General features: G+C 43.5%; 1 pseudogene; it reads left to right on the top strand.

Annotated features, from left to right (window-relative positions):
* Nucleotides 1-5084: 5084 nt before the first annotated feature.
* On the top strand, nucleotides 5085-6742 carry LOC101425431 (lysophospholipid acyltransferase 2 pseudogene; annotated as a pseudogene).
* Nucleotides 6743-14804: the final 8062 nt, after the last annotated feature.

Here is a 14804-nt window from a genome sequence, read left to right as displayed (position 1 = left end):
AAGAGCACGCAGCGAATGGACACAGAGAGCAGACAGCAAGCAAGCCGCAAGGGGGGAGGGGAAATAAATAAATACAGACACAGAAGAACACACAGCGAATGGACACAGAAAGCAGACAGCACGCAAAAAGCCACAAAGGGGAGGGGGATCTAAAAAAAAATAGCTAAAATAGCTCCTTTGCCTCAAGGCAGGACAATTTAGTGGTATTGTTTGTGTCCCAGAGCTCCCCATGGGATTAGGCTGAAGCTAAACCTCAGCTGAAACCACATCTTTACTTACCTTCTACTCCTGCCTTATCCCAATTCCTTCACTACTTATAAGTTTCTCCTGAAAGCAGTCCCTCAATAAACCACTTACATAAGAATCCTCATCTCAAGCTCTGCTTCTAGGTAACCACTCTAAATTTAAAGAGCTTGGAAGGGCAATATCATCCTAAATTCATATGGCATGTCTCAGAGATGAGATGCTTCTTAGGCTTCCCTGGAACAGCTCTGGTTTGAATTTAGGCCCAGGAGGCCTGTACGCATCATCTTTAGAGTAGATCTGAAATCTCAAGGCAGGCTCCTAAATGCTGAAGTTTTCGCACAAACTCTGAGATTAGAAATGACCCATCAATACCAGGACGTGAGCAAGGAAGCGATGAAGCTATTGCTGCCGTAGGCTTCCTCCACAGCACCCAATTGCACGCATGGGTCCATACTAAACTACGAGTCTCTAGGTGTAGTTAGTGTAGTTGATGGTTTGGATGATGAATTTTGTAATTGCCTCTTCACTTATCTGTTTTCCCCTCTAGACTATAATCTCCATGAGGGCATGCACTGAGTCTATAACATTCATGAATGAAGGGGATACACCCCAGAACTTATCACAGAGCCTAAAAGACACTTAGACACTCAATGAACTGTTGCCAAGTGAATGAATAAATAAATGACTGATCAGGTGAGGCAGAGGAGACAATGTTGAAATGTAGGTCGAGGGTAGATTGTATATGGCCTTGAATGCCATGCTAAGGAGTCTGGACTTTATTTTGTATGCAAGAGGAAACTTAGAAGGACATTCTGGCCTTATTGCTTTGACCCTAAGGATGTTACCATTTCTTTGGGCCCTTCTAATGTTAATGGATAGACAAGTAGCACATGTTATGCAAAGTATCAGTAAAATAGTTTGCAAAGGTAAAATACAAGCAGAAATTGATAAAAACAACAACAACAAAAACCCAGGATGTCATATATTCATTCACAATAGCAACTTTTGAAAATGAACTACCAAGAAAGCATTAGATTTTAATAGTGTGTTAGGCAGGAGTTTCATAACTGCAAAGCTGGACTTCACTGTTCTGTCAGGACCAATGGAATTGTAGGAGTGGTGAATAAACCTTCTCATGGAAGTGATATTACTGCCATTTACATTGCTTAAGACATTTTTCTTAACTGGGCCTGTGGGCTAATTAATATTTAAACTACTCTCTGAGTTTTGAAGCATATCAAGCAGGATATTGCAGAGGCAATGAAAATGAAATTACTAAGTAACAATACACTGGAAAGGATGTTTTATTATAAAAGGAGCTATTGACTGCAGCTGGTATAATTAATAAATCTGGCATCAATTGAGTCAGAGCATTTGGAGACTAACAGTGACAGAAAGCACTCATCACTCTAGTAAGAGTGATTGTAGTTAGGTTTTAATTTTTGGCCAATTGTCTCAGTAACTAAAGCCGTCCAAAGGAAAAAGAAAACTTCATTTCAAGGGCATATTTGACATTGTATCAACTCTTCTCATACAACTTTCAAAATCTAGGCCACAAGGGGACAATTTGTGTTTCTCATTTTGTACTTAGTACTCTGTGTAAATTCACTGCCACCAATGCAGGAACAAACATAGCGACAAAGATTTGGAGCCAAAAAAGTTTCCTGCCAAATTTAAAATGAACAGTACTTGTTTTATTTAAAAAGGCTACAAACCATTCCTAATATGGAAATTCCCTAATACTGAAAATTTTAGGGATTCCTCCCTCCCTGCCTCTTTCTGGAAACGTGGAGGAAAAAGTTGTATGGGTAGGGCTATCTTAAGGTTTCTCACCCAAAACATTATTGACATCTGGGGGTACCAAAATATATGAAGCAAGAATGGACAAAACTGAAGGGAAAAATAGAAAATTCAAAGATAATAGTTTTGGAGACTTCAAAACCTCACTCTCAACAAGTGATAGAACAACCAAGCGGTGATCAGCAAGGAGTTAGGAGAAAAACACTATACAGAAACTAGGTCTAACAAACTTATATAGAATATCCCACCCAAGAACAGCAGAAAGCATATTCTTCTCAAGGGCACACGGAACATTCTCCAGGATAGAACATATATTTGGTTATAAAACAAGTCTCAATAAATTTAAAAGGATTAAAATCATACAAAGTGGGAAGCGACTGTGGCTCAATCAGTTGGGCCCCCTCTATCATATGGGAGGCCCTGGATTCGCGTCCCAGGGCCTCCTTGTGAAGGCAGTCTTGCCCACACGCTGCGCAGAGCCAACTCAGCAAGGTGACGCAACCAAAAAAAAAAAAAAAAAAAGAGCAGAGACAAAAGAGCGCGCAGTTAATGGACACAGAGAGCAGACAGCAAGCAAGCCACAAGGGGGGAGAGGAAATAAAAAAATAAACACAGACACAGAAGAATGCACAGTAGATGTACACAGAGAGCAGACAGCACACAAAAAGCCAGAAGGGGGCAGATAATTTAAAAAATCATACATAGTATGTCCTCTGATCATGACGAATGAAATTTGAAATTAATAGCAGAAAGAAATGTGGGAAATTCACAAATATATGGAACTTAAACAACACAATCCTAAATAACAAATGGTTCAAAGAAGAAACCAAAGAAAAATTAGAAAATAGTTTGAGATGAATTAAAATGAAGATGCAACATACCAGAACACATGGGATGCTGGTAAAGCAGTGCTAAGAGGGAAATTTGTAGCTGCAAATGCCTACAAGAAAAAAAAAAATCTCAAATCAACAACTTAATCTTGGACCTTAAGACATAAGAAAATTAAGCTCAAACCAAACCCAAAGTTAGCAAAAGGAAGAGAATAATAAGGATGAGAGTGGAAATTAAGGAAATAGAGGATAGAAAAAGTTAATGAAACCAACAGTTGGCTCTTTGAAGATCAACAAAATTGACAAATGTTTAGATACACTAACAAAGAAAAAAAGAGAGGATGAAATTACTAAAATTAGGAGCAAAAGAAGGGATATTACCAGCAACCTTAGAGAAATAAAAAGGATTATAAAAGAACACTATGAACAACTACATCTAGTTAACAAATTAGATGACTTTGATGAAATGAGCAAGGTCATAGAAAGATATGAACTACCAAAATGGACTTAAGAAGAAATAGAACATCTGAATAGCCTTATAACCAGTAAATACATTGAATTGGTATTTTAAAAATTACCCACAAAGAGAAGCCCAGGCCCAGATAGCTTCACTGGTAACTTCTACCAAGCATTTAGAGTAGAATCAATACCAATTCTCCAGAAACTCTTCCAAAATATAGAAAAGGAAGGAACACTTCCCAACTCATTCTATGAGACCAGTATTACCCTGGCATTGAAACCAGACAAAGATATCACAAGAAAAAAACCAACCAAACAAAAACTTAAATTAAATTAAAAACTATATACCAATATATATTATGGATATAGAGATAAAAATTCTTGACAAAATACTAGGAAACTGAAACCAGCAATATATAAAAAGGATTATACACTATGAAAAAGTGGGATTTACCCCAGAAATGTGAGGTTGGCTTAACATTCAAAATTCAATTACTGATTATACCATATAAATATCAAAAACAAAATGATCACTTCAATATAAGCAGAAAAAGCATTTGAAAATAATTCAATACCCTTTCATGATATGAAAGAGAGAGGAAAAAACCACACCCAACAACCTAGGAACACAAGGAAATTTCTTCAACCTGATAAAGAGCATGTACAAAAAACCCACAGTTAACATCATACTTAATGGTAAAAGACTGATTTCTTTCCCCCTTAGATCAGAAACAGAACAAGGATTTCTGCTCACACCTTTACTATTCTGGTCAGGGCAAGAAAAATAAATAAAAGGCATTTATATTGAAAAAAGAGAAGTAAAACTGTTGCTATTAGCAGATAATATGATCTTATATGTAGAAAATTCTAAGGAATCCACTAAACAATTAGAAATGAAAAATAAGTACAGCAGGGTTGCAGGATACTGGATCAATATACAAAAACCAATTGTATCTCTACACAGTAGCAATGAACAAACCAAAATGAAATTAAGAAAGCAATTCCATTTACAGTAGCATGAGTAGTTAGGATTTAACAAAAGAAGTGCAAAACTCTGAAAACAACAAAGCATTGTTGAAAGAAATTAAAGAGGACCTATATAAATGGAAATCCACCCCATATTCATGAATTAGAAAACGTTATAGTGCCAAGATAACAATACCCCCAAAGTTAGTCTATAAATCACAACTGGCTTCTTTGCTAAGATTGACAAGCTGCTCCTAAAATTCACATGGACAATCAAGGGAGCCAGAAGAGCCAAACGAACCTGAAAGGAGAACAAAATTGGAGGAGTCACACTTCTTGATTTCAAAACTTACTACAAAGGTAAAATAATCAAGACAGTTTGATAATGGCATAAGGATAGACATATAGATCAATGGAATAAATCTAGTCCTAATATAAAATCTAACATTTATAGTCAATAGATTTTCACGAAGAGTGCAAAGGCACCAAATGGGGAGAGAATACTCTTATTCAAAAGTGGTTCTAGGCTGGGGAGCCCAGGGAGTGGGCCCCGGTGCGGACCGCCGGCTGCCGCGGGGCGGGAGGGGCCGGCCGGGTCGCCGCCTCCAGCCTCTCCCGGCGTCTGCTCCGCGAGCCGCTCTCCAACCGCTAGGGGCTAAGGCACGGGAGATTCGCCTCCGTCCACAAGCAGGTGGTCTTCGGCCGCGCTGCCTCCGCCTGGGCAGAGTGCGAGCGGCGAGGCGGCGAGCGAGGAAGGCGGGCCGCGGAGCGGAGACCCCGGCCATGGCCACCTCCAGCATCACGGGTCCGACCCTGCTGCAGCCCCGCAGCGACGCCGTGCACCTGCCGGTAGACCAGGTCAACTTCGTAGTCCGCCACCTCTTTGCCTTGCTAGCAGCCATTTGGTTTCGAACTTCTCTAAGTTCAAGCAAGGCCAGCTCTTTTATAAGACATGTAGTTGCTACCCTTTTGGGCCTTTGTCTTGCACTTTTTTGCTTTGGATGGTATACTTAACACTTTCTTGGACAAAGTGGAATTTCCTATTGTATCATGATCATAATAAGAGTAGAAAACATGCACAAATACTGTTTTGTGTTTCTGTTGGGATACCTCACAGTGTGCCAAGTTACTGGCTATGGACAGTACTCTGCTGATTTTTCAGGCCCAGTGATGATAATTACCCAGAAGATCACTAGTTTGGCTTATGAAATTCATGATGGGATGTTTCGAAAGGATGAGGAGCTGACTCCATCACAGAGAGGTTTAGCCGTAAGGCTCATGCCAAGCCTACTGGAGTATTTAAGTGACAGCTGTAACTTCCTGGGGATCCTGGCAGGCTGTCTTTGCTCCTACAAAGACTACGTTACTTTCATTGAAGGCAGATCAGACCATAGGACACAATCGGGTGAAAATGGAAAAGAAGAAATACAGCAGTGCTCAGAGATGTGCTCACGGAGTGCAGTGAGTGTCCCGTGATGTTGGAGGAGGTTTTTGTTGTGGGAGGAGTGGGGTGAGGGGGGTGGGGGTGTATATGGGAACCTCATATTTTTTTAATGTAACATGAGGAGGAGGAGGAGGGGGAGGGGGAGGGAGAGGGGGAGGGGGAGGGGGAGGGAGAGGGGGAGGGGGAGGGGGAGGGGAGGGGGAGGGGGAGGGGGAGGAGGAATAATACAGTACAGAAGAACAGAGCCAGGCCCAAATACTGCAGTTATTTGGAAGCTCTTAGTCTGTGGACTCACCTTGTTATTTCACTTGACCATCTCTAAAATGTTACCTGTGGAGTATAACATTGACGAACATTTTCAAGCTACAGCTTCGTGGCCAACAAAGGTTATCTATCTGTATGTCTCTCTTCTGGCTGCCAGACCCAAATATCATTTTGTATGGACATTAGCTGATGGTATTAATAATGCCGCAGGCTTTGGTTTCAGAGGCTATAACCAAAATGGGGCAGCTCATTGGGATTTAATTTCCAATGTGAGAATCCAGCAAAGAGAGATGTCACCAAGTTTCAAGATGTTTCTTGATAACTGGAATATTCAGACAGCACTTTGGCTCAAAAGGGTGTGTTATGAATGAGCTTCTTTCAGTCCAACAATCCAGACATTCGTTCTGTCTGCCATTTGGCACGGGGTATACTCGGGATATTATCTAACATTTCTAACAGGCATGCTAATGACGTTAGCAGCACGAGCTATGAGAAATAACATTAGACATTATTTCATCGAACCTCCCCATCTTAAATTATTTTATGGTGTTATAACGTGGATCGTAACTCAAATAGCAATAAGTTACGCAGTTGTGCCATTTGTCCTGCTTTCTGTAAAACCATCCTTCAAGTTTGATATTACTGTTGGTATTACTGCCTTCACATTGCTGGTATCTTAGTGTTATTATTGTTTCCAACAGGGAAAAACAGAAAGAGGAGAGAACACACATGAAAATGTTCGGCTCTCATGAGCCAAAACTTTGAAAAGGAAAACTTTGGGGGACAGATTTCCACAACAATGTTTGCGATCAGAATCAAGAAATAACTTCTCTTGCAGCGAGGACACCCCGGCGGGACGCCCCTTGGAGCTCCGTTCAGCTCGGGGCTGTTCCATCCAGGACCCGGGGAAGCTGCTCAGAGCTCTGTGGCCGGAACAACGGCCGAAGGCAAGGATGGGGCGTCTAGCCTTGTCCCTTCCTGAGCCTGTGGCTGGCAAGTAACCCCTTCCCCAGTGTGCCCATTCTAGACACTTCCAAAGGGTGCCAAGACATTGCCGATCATCTCGGCAAGCTTCGTAACAGAACCCAGACTCACGACCCGCAGCCCCGTATTTAGCCAGAGTTGGCACGTGGCACGGAGCCCGCTCAGTATCCCCTGGCCTCGGGACACCTTCGGGGTGAGGGGTGACAGGACTGCGCAGAGCCCTGGGACAGACAGACGTGGGTGCAGTAAAATGAGGACCCAGAGGCTGGAGAACTGGGAACCTGAGAGCCTGCGTCTACCCGACCAGCATCTACCCCCCCCATACGCGGCTGGGGAGAAGTTGCCGTGGCCACATATGGTGAAAGAGGAACCAAGCGAGGAGAGAGAAGCCGAGCCTTGGGCTCGGGGCCGTCGTGTGCAAACCGCGGAATAAAGCAAAATCCAGTTACTCAGCGTGAGTCCGCGTGTCCGAAGTCTACGCCATTTGATTATCCCTCGGAACGCTGCCCGAGCAGGACGGTAGGTGGGCCACTTGATCCCAGTCAGCCGATCTCACCGAGCCACCCCGGAACTGGCGTAAGGCAGCGAGGTGGGCAGGCCGCGCTCAGCCACACCGAGGTGTCGTCGAGTCCGCTCACGTCGCGCCACTTGGCTGGGGCCACCTTGGCCCGCCGGCATCCCTTCCCACGTAGGAGCAGGACACGTGGCCAAACCCCGAGGCTGCAGCGGGACCCCCGCCTGGCACTGAACGGCCAGAGACCACCCCTGTTAAGAGGCCACGGCGGTGGTTCTCAAATTCCACTGCACCAAAGCCTGGACCCTAACACCCAGAGCTTCTGATTTTAATTGGCCTGCCGGGGGCGCATCATCGTGATTTTTCAGAGCTCCTCAGGTGACCCTCCACGCACAACAGCCTGAGAAGCCCTGGCCAACCCTGGCAGCCTTTGTCTCTCCTGAGATACCGCAGAGGTCATAGCCAACTCCTACATTAACTACAAATGCTGGGAGGAAACTTTTCCGTGAGGGGGGGACAAGGGTTTTACGAGCATGTATGCACAGGGATATGTTCTAATACCTTTCGGCACTTCCTCAAGGTTTCTTCAGTGAGCACGTACAGTTTTGTAATCACAAAGACGTTCGGGGAAGTGGATGCGGCTCAACTGTTAGAGCGTCAGCCTACCACATGGGAGGTCCAGGGTTCAAACTCCGGGCCTCCTGACCCATGTGGTGAGCTGGCCCATGTGCAATGCTGATGCACACAAGGAGTGCTGTGCCATGCAGGGGTGTCCCCCGCGTAGGGGAGCCCCACACACAAGGAGTGCACCCTACAGGGAGAGCCACCCAGTGCAAAAGAAAGTGCAGCCTGCCCGGGAATGGCACCGCACACACACGGAGAGCTGACGCAGCAAGATAACACAACAAAAAAGAGACGCAGTTTCCCAGTGCAGCCTGATACTGTAGGCGGATGCAGGAGAACACACAGCGAATGGACACAGCAGACAATGGGGAAAGAAGGAATAAAATCTTAAAAAAAAAAAAAAGACATTTGATTAAAACATAGACGTTCGGAATACACTGCAATAAATCGGGCAGAGTAAGCGGCTAGGTCCGATAGGGCATCTCACACATTGGTACCTGTGCTGGTTTTCTAGCTGTATGTACTCCAGAAAATCGTGTTCTTACAGCTAATCCATTCCTGTGGGTGTGAACCTGTTGTAAGAAGGGCCTTCTTTTTTTTTTTTTTAATTATTTATTTATTTTTTAAAATTACATTTAAAAAAATATATGAGGTCCCATTCAACCCCACCACCCCCGCCCCCCACTCTCCCCACAGCAACACTCTCTCCCATCATCATGACACATCCATTGCACCTGGTAAGTTCATCTCTGAGCATCAAGGGCCTTCTGATGAGGTTACTTTAAGGCATGGCCCAGGGTGCGTCTTAATCCTCTTACTGGAGTCCTTTATAAGAAAATAATTCAGGGAGAATAGATAAAACCCCGGAAGCAGAAGGCTGGAGGCAACGAAACCGAAACCCCGGAGAGAAGGGAGAGGCCAGCAGGTGCCACTGTGTGCCTTGCCGTGTGAGAGAGGAGTTGCTGGCAGCTAGTCTTTGGGGAGAAAGCATCGACTGATGGTGCCTTGGTTTGGACATTTTTCTCTATCTTGAAACTGTTAAGCTTGTCGGCTAATAAATCTCCATAGTAAAAGCCAAAAAAAAAAAAAAGATATAACTTCTTGACATTCATTACTAAAGCAATGATGGGGGGGATGCACTGATGGCTATTTTTAATATGTTTACAGAAACCAATCTTTATACCTTTTCAAGTCGGGGGGGAGGGAATTGGACAGTTGTATTTAGGGAATTTCCTGTATACCAGATTGGAAATGGAGTGAAATAACCTCTCCCATGTCATGTCTCTGTGGGCCACGCCTTATATAAAGATACTTCCATTACTTTAACGGGCATTTAAAGCGGACCTGCTGCGCGCTCCCGCGGCACCCCTGCGACCCGAGGGCAGGAGGGACGCGGTGTGGGGGCGCGCGGGGGAAGGGGAGCTGTGGGGAGCGCTCGCCCGCCCTCGGGACCCCCGTGTCCGGCGCGCGCAGCTCTAAGTCTGGGGCCAACGTGGCGTCGGGCGGGCGCAGGCGGGGCCCGTGGGCGCAGACGAGGGCGAGCGAGCCCCCTTGCCGCGTGAGGGGCGCCGGTCCCGCGCCCACGAAGGTCCTGCTGCCTCGCCTGCATGGGCGGGGTCCTTCGGGGCCGGTGGGGACCAGGCAGGGCGGGGCCGTGTGGGGGCTGCTTCCGCGGGCGGCGCTGGGCGGGCGGGGGCCTTTCGGGGGTCCAGGCCCGGCGCGGCGGGACTGGGGGGGCGTCGAGTCAGAATAAGAGTCCCGCGGCCCACGGGGCGGGCGGCCCACACTCCCCCCACGGTCCCTTCCTCCACTGTCCCTCCTTCCCCACTTTCCCTACCCCCATGGTCCCTCCCCCCCACTGTTCCTCCCCCCAGGGGCCCTCCCCTCTCCAGGGTCCCTCTCCCCCCACTGTTCCTCCCCCCAGGCGCCCTCCCCTCCCCATGGCCCCTCCCCCCCACTGTTCCTCCCCCCAGGGGCCCTCTGCACGCCATAGTCCGTTCCTCCCACGGTCCCTCCTCCTCCGCAGGGTTCCTCCTCCCCCAGTACCCCTACCCCCACGGTCCCTCCTCCCCCCAAACGGACCTGTCCCCAGTCTTGGTCCCACCCCACCCCCCACTATCCTCCCCAACACGTTTCCTCCTCCCCTTCACAAAAAAAAAAAAAAGAAAAAAAAAGAAAAAAAAAAAAGGGCATTTAAAACCTCTGCATAGGTCCATAGTGTTATTTGTGTGCGCTCTTCCTGAATGTATATTGGGTATCCCAAGGCACTGAACAGGTGAAAAAAAAATTGTGTCAGTCTAGATGATTGAGAGAAATTCACTTTTACAAATGAATGCTTTGCCTTAAACACTCTATTTTCTAAAATACTGTTCCTAAAGGATATTTTCATGTGTAATATTGTGAGAACGCATATTTCAAATATTTAATGTTGTATGCTGTAAAGGAAACTGGGGAAATGTTATGTTTAAGACTGTGGCTACTTAAAAGATGCAATAAACATCTCTGTATTTGAAGTGTTTTCTTAAAGTATCTCGAATGACTACAGTATGTAGTGAAACTGTAAACATTAACAGATGCCAAATGATAGGTAGTTAATTTTGGTGAAGAGTTTAATTACTTTAGGTCAGTCAGAGAACCCGTCAAGGAGGAATTTCTTAAACATAATTAAAGGTTGGTAATGTGATAGTCTAAGTTGATTTTCTTTGGAGTTGGGGAGATGACAAATAAAAAAAGGATGGCAGGCCTGAATAAAGACATCCCTGAATGGACTGTGGAGTTGGAAGCAAGTGGGCAGCTGTGATAAGGCACAGATAAAGACGGAGCAAGTACAAGGTGCTCAGCAGAAGTGCTTCTTACCCTTATTTATCTGATATGTAAGACTTAAAAGTTTAATAACTTTTAAGTTCTTTGAACTTTTATTTATATATTTTTTTAGTATTTTATTTTATTTTTAAAAAAAATATTACATTAAAAAAATATGAGGTCCCATTCAACCCCACCGCCCCCACCCCCCACTCCCCCCACAGCAACACTCTCTCCCATCATCGTGACACATCCATTGCACCTGGTAAGTACATCTCTGAGCATCGCTGCACCCCATAGTCAATGGTCCACATCATAGCCCAGACTCTCTCACATTCCATCCAGTGGGCCCTGGGGGGATCTACAATGTCCCGTAGTTGTCCGTGAAGCACTACCCAGGACATCTCCTCGTCCGGAAAACGCCTCCCCATCTCATCTCTTCCTCCCATTCCCCACACCCAGCAGTCACCATGGCCGCACTTCCCTCACCAATGCCACATCCAACCAAACCAACCAACCAATCTTTGAACTTTTAAATGAAATTTATCAAGCATAATTTACATAGAATCAGAAAGAGATTATGAAAATAATAGCTCTAGATTTCTTAAGGTTTTTGATGGAGAAATCACTGGGTAAGGTTACTATCTGGCTAATCACCTTCTTATCTTTGATCTTTTAACTCATATTTGATGAAGTTTTAGGGAAATGAAAAATTAAGGTCAGGGGCTCAGGACCACATTTTTAGAGAAGAATATAAATTAGTTTCCACTATTAACCTCGCACATTAAAATGTCGCTGCTCACTCTTGCTAAAATGAGTTTTAGGATCTTAAAGTAGAAAAATGTGCTTTTATCTTATGGGCCATTTTTGCCATAATTAATCTTGCTTTGAATTTCTGAAGAATCTCTGTCAATCCCACAGAGTATGATTTGATGCCTGGCTGTAGAGCTGGCATCACAGCTTTAGCCATAAATTGGAAATCAGGCACTGTGAGAAAAGAGTAGGCAGGGCCTTCTCGTTTAGCCTTTATTTGAACAATCTTTTGTGAAATTTGTTTTCTTTTTGCCTTGGGATTAAAAAAAAAAAGAGAAATGCAGGGAAGCAGATGTGGCTCAACTGATAGAGCATCTGCCAACCATATAGGAGGTCCAGGGTTCAAAACCAGGGTCTCTTGGCCAGTGTGGTGAGCTGGCCCACACACAGTGCTGCCACAATCAAGGAGTGCTATGCCACACAGGGGTGTCCCCAGCATAGGGGAGCTCCACACGCAAGGAGAGCTGCCCTGCACGAAAAGCACAGCCCTCCCAGGAGTGGCTGTGCACACACGGAGAGCTGATGCAGGAAGATGACACAACTAAAAGAGACACAGATTCCCAGTGCTGCTGAGAATGCAAGCAGACACAGAACAGTGAATGCACACAAGAGAGCAGAAAACAGGGTGGGATGGAAGGGGAGAGAAATAAATAAAAATAAATCTTAAAAAGAAATGCAAATTGTCCATCTATGGTTATTGGGGTTTTTTTTTTGATATTTGTCATTAATAAATTTTCAAACGAAGTTAAGGGCAGAACAAAAAGCTAGCTTAAATTATGTGGTATTTCATTTAAAGAAGAAAGGAAAAGCAAATGTACTTGGAACTTCTAAGGTCTTTATCAGCGAAAATGTCAATTCTTCTTTTTAGAATTTTAGAAATATCCCAGTAATAGTTTATATGAGATATTTTGTTTTTCTAAAGGTAAAAATTTTCCATCTGATGAGGTTACCTATGTCCTCTTATTCCTCAGAAAAGGAGAGATAGCTAAATAAATTTTCTCTATTTCCCCATGCAATTAAATTAAACTGGCATGTAATGTGAAAGGATAGAAAAGAATAGTCATGGAAAGAATGCCCCCTATCCCTGCTGAAAGTCTCTTCAGTTTAATGAATGCCGCAGAGACTCTGATCACTATTAAGAGAAAGTAAACAGATTTAGTGTTTAAAACGGGCCGAGGCATGTCATAAATAAAACAAGAAAGCTTAATAAAACTTTTGCTTTACTTGTTTAAACTATCTAATGACTTATAAATAATCACCATTTATTTCAGCTACCTGAATATATTTTATTTCTCAGCTGTAACACTAAATTGCTGTTATCTATTTCTTGTCACTATATAATGATACTATTACCATCCCAGGAAGCAGTATGTTTGATCAATTTTCCAATTACATTGAAGATAATACATTACATATCTAATCATCCCCCTGAATCAACTAGTTATTTTTATGAAATAGTTTGTGGGTAGCTTTCTTCTAATTTTGATCTTTTTATAATCAGATCATGCAATCTAGAAGAAAAAGAAGTCATTCTAATTCTCATCTTGATTTTTCTTCTCAAAAAGAAAATTTTTGTGTTCCATGAAATGAATATATGTTTCCTTGGAGTATTGCAAGGATTAATTTTTTACTTTTACTAGTAGTAGAAGAATTTACTTCTACTGGAAGATCTCTACTACTACTAAGATAAAGGGATTCATTGTAATATATGCTTGCTTTTTTTAATTCATAAGATAGGATTCAGTGCACATTTACTTATTTATTTTGGGAGGGGGGACTTTTTTTTTCTCTTGCCTTCCCCGCCCCTCCCCTCACTTGTCTGCTCTCTGTGTCCATTCGCTGTGTGTTCTTCTGCATCTGCTTGCATTCCTGTCAGTGGCACCCGGAATCTGTGTTTCTTTCTGTTGCATCATCTTGCTGCATCAGCTCTCGGTGTGTGTGGTGCCATTCCTGGGCAGGCTGCACTTTCTTTGCGCTGGGCGGCTCTCCTTACGGGGCGCACTCCTTGCGGGTGGGGCTCCCCTATGCGACAGGGCACTCCTTGTGTGCATCAGCACTGTGCATGGACCAGCTCATCACATGGGTCAGGAGGCCCTGGGTTTGAACCTTGGACCTCCCATGTGGTAGGCAGATGCCCTATCTGTTGGGCCAAATCCGTTTCCCATCAGTACATATTTATTTTTCCACTTTTCAATTGTCATGAAACCACTCCAGAGATGATCAATTGGCATCATATTTATTCTTTTGGCTAATGATATACTACTCAAGGAAAAAGGAACAAAACCATTCTTCTCTCAATTTCATTTTCTTGAAACAATAGCAGTTAATTAAATTTGATATATTTCAGCTGCTATAGCTCTACTTGTCATTTTACAAGTAGCTTATTCTCAGTTTTTAAAATAAGCAGTTTTATTGGAACTCAAGATAATGAAGAAATTTATTCAGCTTCTAAAATGTCCAGCATGATGGAGAACATTTACTTGGCTTCAAAGATGTCCAGCTACCACTTAAATGCCACCACCATACATTTGGGTAAAAATATTTTTATTGATTCCCCCACCATGTATGAAACTTATATAGAGGATTTCCACAGATAACAGTTTTGGGAAATATCTGTAGTAAAAAGAATGTTTCTACAAAGTGAGGGTAACTCACATCTAAACATTAATTGACCTGGATCGTCATTCTGTTGTCATTAATGAGCCATTTGACATGGACAAGTCACTTACCCTCTGGATCTCAAGTTCCTTAACTAGAAGCTGAAAGGGTTACTTCTACAAGTTAATGAGCAATTGTGTTTGAGTATCATGAATGGAAATTTGCAAGTTCTGTAAGATTCATAGATACAAACAGATTCAGAAGCAAATTTTGTCGTGGTTATTTCCTTCTATTACTTGAGCTCAAAGCCATGACTTTTCAAAAAAGTTTTCATGGTGACAGAAGAATACCTTACAATTCATTAAGTCAGAAGATGTGGCAGCATACCATTTCTAATTTACATATACATGTTTCCCCCCTAGCTTGGGTGTCTTTAAACTGTTTAAATTATAGTTTAAAG

Source organism: Dasypus novemcinctus, chromosome 8 (assembly GCF_030445035.2).
Source record: "Dasypus novemcinctus isolate mDasNov1 chromosome 8, mDasNov1.1.hap2, whole genome shotgun sequence".
In the NCBI taxonomy this organism is placed as follows: Eukaryota; Metazoa; Chordata; class Mammalia; order Cingulata; family Dasypodidae; genus Dasypus; species Dasypus novemcinctus.
This window is presented reverse-complemented; position numbering and strand designations above follow the sequence as displayed.